We start from the raw sequence: 8,080 nt of genomic DNA on the forward strand, positions 1-8,080 counted from the left end.
AAAGAGACTTGGGGGTCATCATTGACCACAAGATGAACATGAGCCTGCAGTGTGATGCTGTGGCTAGTAAAGCGACCAAAATGCTGGCTTGCATCCATAGATGCTTCTCAAGCAAATCCCGGGACATCATTCTCCCCTTGTACTTGGCCTTAGTGAGGCCGCAGCTGGAGTACTGCGTCCAGTTTTGGGCTCCACAATTCAAAAAGGACGTGGAGAAGCTTGAGAGAGTCCAGAGAAGAGCCACACACATGATCAGAGGTCAGGGAAGCAGACCCTACGATGACAGGCTGAGAGCCCTGGGGCACTTTAGCCTAGAAAAGCGCAGGCTCAGGGGTGATCTGATGGCCACCTACAAGTTTATCAGGGGTGACCACCAGCATCTGGGGGAACGTTTGTTCACCAGAGCGCCCCAAGGGATGACGAGGTCGAATGGTCATAAACTACTACAAGACCGTTTCAGACTGGACATAAGGAAGAATTTCTTTACTGTCCGAGCCCCCAAGGTCTGGAACAGCCTGCCACCGGAGGTGGTTCAAGTGCCTACATTGAACACCTTGAAGAGCAAACTGGATGCTTATCTTGCTGGAATCCTATGACCCCAGCTGACTTCCTGCCCTTTGGGCAGGGGGCTGGACTTGATGATCTTCCGAGGTCCCTTCCAGCTCTAATGTCTATGAAATTCGGTAAGGACACGTCCAAAGCCCTGTACTTAGGGCAGGATAACTGCATGCATGTATAGACGGGGGAATCAATGATTAGACTGTAGTACTGCAGAAAAGGACGTGGGGGTTACTGCGGACAATACGAGCAAACGGTGTGCTCTGGAAGCCGGTGTGATTCACGGCCACAGAGTCTGGGCTTGCAGTGTTCCTGCTTCACGGTATTCCACTTGCAGAGGTCTCTGTGTGTCGGGGGGTTCCTTGTGCCTCAGCAGCATCCTGATGGGCTAGGAAATGTCTGGGAGCTTCTTGTTTCAAATCCTAAGCTCCCAGCTTCTCAGCATCTACAACTCCCAGTGTCCCTGTCTGCAACCAGTGGTAGGAAGTGCCCATCTTGGGGCCTTGTTCTACAGTAATTCTAGGCAGCTCCTGGAGCTCTTAACAACTGGATTGTCTTCACATTAACACCCGAAACCAGTTTTAAGCACTCGATGCAGCTCAAAGTTATGCTGTTCCAAGGCCGGATCATCTCTGATCTGTGCTATCCAATTTGTTTTAGACTAAGGCGTAGCCACTCTAGGCTACACAGAATCCTAGAATCATCAAATATTAGGGTTGGAAGGGACCTCAGGATTAGGGACAGACATTACACATAAACCGGTTTAAGTCATCAGAAACTGGTTTACGCTTGTAACAGAACAGACGTTCAGTGCACATAAACCCGTTTCAAAATGGCCAAAACCGGTTTGAGATAAACCTGGTTGAATGTACTATTAGACTTAACTGATCTGGTTCAAACTGGTTTATGCAACGTCTGTCCCAGTCCCCTTGCTGTTTTAACTTAAAACAGAGACCCCCCCAGGATCTGGGCTCCCTGCTCCAGCCCAGCCAGGCTGGCCTCACCCCTTTCCTCCCCAACCCGAATGAAGCTCGTGGACCAGTGTTGGTCCACGGAGCATAGTTTAAGAACCTCTGGTCTAATGTATCCAGAAACATCTTTCTCACAAATTACACTTGATATGGCATCTTCAGCATAGTTTACAGAGAAAGAGTGGAATTGAACAGCTTGCATATTATGAAAGCAAACCTCTCTCTGGGCTCAGTCATGGGAGATGCTGAGTACCACGCCTCTGATCCAGCAAGGAATATGCATGTGTATAAGGATAAAGATGCTTTGTAGGATCAGGACTGTAGAGCTCAGCACTGTACATCATATTTGACCCTTATCTACTTTGCTGCTTAAAGAGAGAGACGAGCAAGTCCCTCCTTCACTGCCTTTACTGAGGCATGCCAAAGCTACTCTCTCACAAAACAGTCTTTTTGGAACTCAGCATGATCTAAGAGATGGGCTATTGAGGGTATAGAAAACCTTTTATAATGATTAACAGCCTCTTTTCAAAGGCTTGGTAACCTAACTTAGATAGCTCACCTCACAAACCAGTCTGCATGTCACTGCCCGGGCCAGCTCCTCTATTGTCAGTTGTAGGTTGACATTTTTGTTATTACCCCCCACCCATGCCCCTCTCATTTTCTATTTTTACAATCTGTGAATTGGGATCAGAGACCAGAACAAAGGGATCAAGGAGAGGGGGCGGGGGGGGGGGGGGGGGGGGGGGGGGGGGTTGACTTGATTATTATAATATTTAGCATGAAACAGAAGGCACTAAAACTTTGGGGAAATGTTGGAGACTAGGAACATTCACCACTGTGTGCCAAAAGGCATTATAAACAGTGCGACAACAGCATGCAATTAGAACCTGAAAGAAAATAGTCAAGCACATTAAGGCACTGATTCCTCAATGCACTGAAACTAAAAAAAAGGGAAGAAAGAAAAAAGTTTATGACTTCCAAAGTTCTGATTTTTGGCTTAATTTTACAAGTTGCCATATTTATGGCTCTCTAATTTGTAGCAAGTCATATATGTAACACTCCTACTTTTTCAATAACAACAATGAAGCATCTGGGGAAATGTATTCTATTTTATAAAATAAATTACTGTTGAAGAGAAGCATACTTTTTACTGAGCACTGTTGGAGATAGCAGTGTTGTTCCGCAGATTTGCAGCGCTCTACGCAGAGAGAGATGAATGTGGGAGTGGGGCCTTATATACAAAACCTGTCATTCTGATCCAATGTATATAGATTAGAAAGGTGTTTTTGGCTCTTCTTTCAATAGATGATTTCTTTTTCCTTTTAGGCATGAAAATAAAATTGAATTGGCTTTTTGGTGTTGAGCATATTTATTGCTTTCAATTTCCTGGATATAAATCAATCCATCCTCCACTAAATTATTATTTTGTAAGTGTAATGCATGTTGGTGGTGTTGGTTTAAGGATTTTTTTTGGTTTGGGTTTGGTTTTTTACATAGATTTCTCTTACGTGCAGCATACTGCATTTGGGCTTTATTATTTGTATATTGGTAAGTGTTTTTTAAGTGTCTATTATATTTTCACTGGGTTTAATCTATGCTCATTATAGTAAATTGAACACTGTTTACTACATAATAACAGACTACTTTTAGACTAAACTGTTAAAATTGTTAATCATATTTTGAGTCTGAATGATGATCATGTTAATTTTATATTATAGGAAAGTTTAACTCAATGTGATCACTGGGACTCTAAGCATAAATGCTAAAGCCTTTATTCTTGTAGTTTTAACTTTTATGCTTAGAGTTCCAGCGATCACACGCAAGGTATTGGGCATAGAACTGCTTCATAGGACACTGTGCATGTGTAAGGACACGTGGTTTTGGACAGGGGCAGGCAAAATATGGCCTGGCAACTGGTTGGATCCTGCCCGAGGCTGCCCCTGCAATGCTCCACATGGGGTTGAGCCCCACTTGCTCCCATCCAGGCAGCCCATGCCTGCACTTCCCCAGCCCCAGCCCGCGCACAGCTTCTGGCAGGATTGTTCCCAGTGCAGCTGCAGCCTGCCACAGCTGAAGGCAAAGGAAGTAGAAAAGCCCCGTCAGCATGCAGCCTGGCCCAGCACAATGTGGTTCTGGCTGCAAGGCCAGAAACCATATAGCATGGCACGGGGCCAGCCTGGCCCAGCCCACCCCCTCCTTGCCATGCTGTGTCCCAGCCTTACAGTGGGAAACCGTGTTCTGCCAGGATGGGCCAAGCCAGGCTGACTCTGTGCTGCACTGCACAGTTCCCAGCTGTAAAGTTCCCTAGCAGCCAGAACTGTGCTGTGCTGGACCGAGCTGTGTGCTGGCTGGGGCAGCCGGGGCTGTTCTGCCTCCCTTGCCTCCAGCTACGCTGCCACTGCTCCTGCCACGCCATGACACTCAGGTTGGGTGGGCAGGGCGCTTTAGCAGGAGGCTCCTGCCCAGCATATGGAGCTCCGGCTTCAGCTCCCAGCCACTTTCCACCCTCTCTGTCCACCTGGCTGAACGGGATGGGCTGGCCCCGTGCCATGCCACATAAATCCTGGCCTTGCAGCCAGAACCGTGTTGTGCAAGGCTGGGCTGGGCTGGCCCCATGCTGTGCCATATGGGTACCAGCCTTGCAGCCAGGAACTGCATGCCACAGCTGAGATGGGACCGGCAGGGCTGGCTCCCCACCTCCCACCATAACCCAAGACACCCCCCAACCCTACCACAGCCCCCCCACATAGTCCCCGCACCATAACCCCACACACATCCACACATACTCTCAGACCCCTCCACAATATCCACACATGCACACCAACACCATTCCACACACCCCGCTCTCCACCATACCCCCAAACACACCTACACCCTTCCACAGCCCCCCATACACTATCACCCTCCCATACCCCCATCATCCCACACACCTCCACCCTTCACCACACACCCTATTCACCATACTCACTCCCCACATACACCCACCCACACCCTCTCCACAACCACACAGCTCGCACATACACTCGCTTAACCCCCACACAGAATATACAAAAGTAAGACCATTTTGAACTATTATGCAATCGCCTCTAGATACACTATGCAAATACACATCAATTGGGAGAAAAATATATTTTTAAATGAAATTTAAAAAAAATACCATAAAAGTTTGATTTGTTTAGTATATTATTTGTCAGGGTTTTTTCCCCAGTTTCAGGATGGCAAAGCCTCCCTCCCAAAAGGAGTACTGCCAAAAAGAGTGCCCAAAAGGGGAAGGGGAGGGACTTCTGGTGGTGAAGGTCAGGGGGCTAGGGGTGACACTTCTGGTCCCAAGATGGCAACTAGGAGGTGGGGCAACTGTTGGGGGCAAGGATACCCATAGGGCCCTCCATAGCTCACCAAAACTCATTAAGCAGCCCTCCAGCCCAAGTAATTGCCCATCCCAGTCTAGGAGACAGCATGTGAGGCAGGAAGCCCAAAAGACCACAATTACAGTCCTAGTTTTGCCATTAATATGTTTTCTGACCCTCATTAATTTACTTGATATCCATCTCTGCATTCCCCCCTCCATTGACCTTTGTTTCTTTTTTTTGTTGTTTTTTTAAGCTTGTAAGATCTTCAAGGCATAAATTGTCTCCTACTATATTTGTCAGTAATACTAGCTGGGGATAGGTAGTCATGATTTTCTGGGAAGAATTTCTTCTTCTAAAGGAAAACTTCCTTTAAAGATTTTGGTGAACAATACTTGTGATGTAAAAATTTGATCATATCACGTTTGGAGCATGTACAGTAACTGTTAAGTAGGTTTTTCTTGCTATTCCCATTGAATGAGAACATTCCCAGACTCCTGCCCACTCTTCAAATCTTTCTTCCTGCATTTTGATCCACACTTGCCTTGCACCAACCCTTGAGTTCCTTTCACCATTTCTACTTTTTTTTTTTTTCTTCAAAGTTGCAAAGTAGGATGCCGTGTATGTGGATACCCTGGATACCTTCTCACCTAGGTGGCTAGCTAGCTACCTGGCTGCCTCAAGAAACCATTTTGAAGTTGCTACTACTCCTTCAAATCTGTTTCCCCCCACCCCCCACCCCATACTCCCATCTTACCATTTCAGGGCCTGCTGGATTTGTTTGCTCCCCGCTCAAAATTAAGGAGGCCCTGCCCTCCCTGAAACTGCCAGTAATAACAGAAGCTTGATATCTGTGGCTTCCCAAGGTCTCTCTGGAAACCACTGACAACCTGATGGTTCTTCACAGTTCCTTCAAGTACAGCTTATGGCTCAGATTAGGGGCACATACATGTGTGCGTGTGCATGTGCATGGAGAATGTCATCTTCAGCTCCTAGTGGGAGCTATGGCTTCATGCTTCTTCAAAGTAAATTTACTGCAGTGGCAGAAAAGGGGACAGGAACAAGCGTCTCCACATGCAAGAATTTAAATAAAATCTAAAATAACCTTGCAGATGTCATCTCAATCTACATCTCTGCATTTGGAAAGCTGTAGCATTTCAGAAAATGTTGGTTGCAAAAGCTGGGCAAGCTCAGTCCAGAGAGACAATCATTTGAGGTCTTGGACGTTTCCTAGTCTAAGGAAAATACAACCCTAAAAATAATAAAGATACAATAATATAAAAAAAAAAACCTGAAAGCAACAAAGTCAACAACTTGATCTATACAAACAAATCAAACTTCTGACCAAAAGGAATATACCTTCTGCTTTCAAGGAGAACAGGAATAACATTGTTCAAGAGTGTCTGACAAGACTACATAAAATCAGCAGTAGTGTTACAAATCAGAGGTAGCCTTATAAATCTTGACTGAAAATACACAATCTCTCATCTTCAAGTTGGTATAAGTTCTGAGGCTGTTACGGTTTTTTAATGGAAAAAAGGATGAACCAGTAAACGGAGCTACTTTCTATGGCCCCTGACAAACGTTACACTTCCAATGCGATTAACTGGCTAATCACATCTTAAGTAGTGATCTGGCCACATTTTCAATCAATTTATGGCATGATAAGCCACAAACTTTTATTACGCATTATGTGCAATAACTTTGTGGCTGGTTCCTATCAGACCCTTAACTGAATGTGAGGCCAGTGCCCACTCACTGGAGCACCTGGCAGCCTTTCAAAACTCCTGTGTGCTTCAGATCCTGGGAGGCCCCTCAGCTGATCAGGGCTCCCCTGTTCCCACAGCTGGTAGCCCCACTCAGATGACTGGGGCCTCCAGCCAAGGGAGTACATCATGAACGTGTGGCCATGGCAGAAAGTGCAATTGCTGGGATCCTGCAACAGATCCTGTCACACCTTTATTTAAATGTCTCTCAGGGGCCCATAGTACAGAATTCAAAAAGAACAGAAATTGCAAGGTTGGACAAAATGATGGAAATGAGGATACAGTAATAGAAATGATCACACACAAGATGAAGGACAAATTTAAGATTTTTTAAATCGGGATGAAATCAGGGCTCCAGGTAATTAGCATCCCAAAATATGGGGTGGGGGGGAAGCAACACATGGAATAACTCTTGCAGGACATACTGAATTCAATTAATATGACAGTTAATTCAGTGATAATACCTTATGGGTAGATAAAATCAAATGCTGTGACTGCATGCAGAATGAGAGAAAAACAAAGGCAACTACAGGTCTATCAATTTTAAATCAATACCATAAAAGGCCTTCAATCCGATATTGTAGGAAAGAAAAATCAAGGATATATTTCTCAGCTGTGATGTGTTAGAGGAGTCCAAGTCATAGAAGAAGGAGAACACTGGGAACCTGCAAGCCATGGGGCAGCCAGCACCACAGCACAGGTAAGCAACGACAAGGTAAGAAATAAGGGACCCCTTGAGACTCGGAGCGGGGGGGCAGCAAAGGCACCAGTCACAGGGCTCAAGTGCCTATATACTAATGTTAGGAGCATGGGGAACAAGCAGGATGAACTAGCGCTCCTGCTTGCACAAAACACCTATGACTTAGTAGGGCTAACGGAAACCTGGTGGGATTCATCCCACGACTGGGCGGTACATATTGAGGGTTATAGATTGTACAGACAGGACAGGGTGGGGAAAAAAGGGGGAGGGGTTGCGCTCTATGTCAATGAGCAATATACATCGACCCTCATCAAGATGGAATCAAAGGATGAGGAAGTAGAAGGATTGTGGGTTAGGCTACATGGGGGGCAAGGAGAAAGGGATTTGGTGGTAGGGGTCTGCTACAGACCCCCACACCAAGGGGAAGAAATAGATTTGGGGCTCCTGAGGCAGCTCTCGGAGACCATAAAAGCTAAAAAGCAGGTAGTTATGGGGGACCTAAACTACCCAGACATCTGCTGGGAGACACAGACGGCAAAGTCCCACCGCTCACGCAGGTTTCTAACCTGTGTACAGGACCTCCACCTGACACAGGAGGTACACGGTCCCACTAGGGGGAATGCCATACTGGATCTGGTATTGGCAACGGGGGATGACATGGTAGGGGACCTACAGATCGGTAGCCATCTGGGGGACAGTGATCACCTAATAATAGAATTCACCATAAGACGTCGAGTG

The 8,080-nt window shown here is 46.2% G+C and overlaps 1 protein-coding gene across 5 annotated transcripts in view; it reads right to left on the reverse strand.

The window, feature by feature from the left end:
* CTNNA2 (catenin alpha 2) overlaps nucleotides 1-8,080 on the reverse strand; it is an 862,138-nt gene that overhangs the window by 732,443 nt on the left and 121,615 nt on the right. The gene's annotated exons all lie outside the window — the stretch shown is intronic.

Source organism: Alligator sinensis, unplaced genomic scaffold (assembly GCF_000455745.1).
Source record: "Alligator sinensis unplaced genomic scaffold, ASM45574v1 scaffold23_1, whole genome shotgun sequence".
In the NCBI taxonomy this organism is placed as follows: domain Eukaryota; kingdom Metazoa; phylum Chordata; order Crocodylia; family Alligatoridae; genus Alligator; species Alligator sinensis.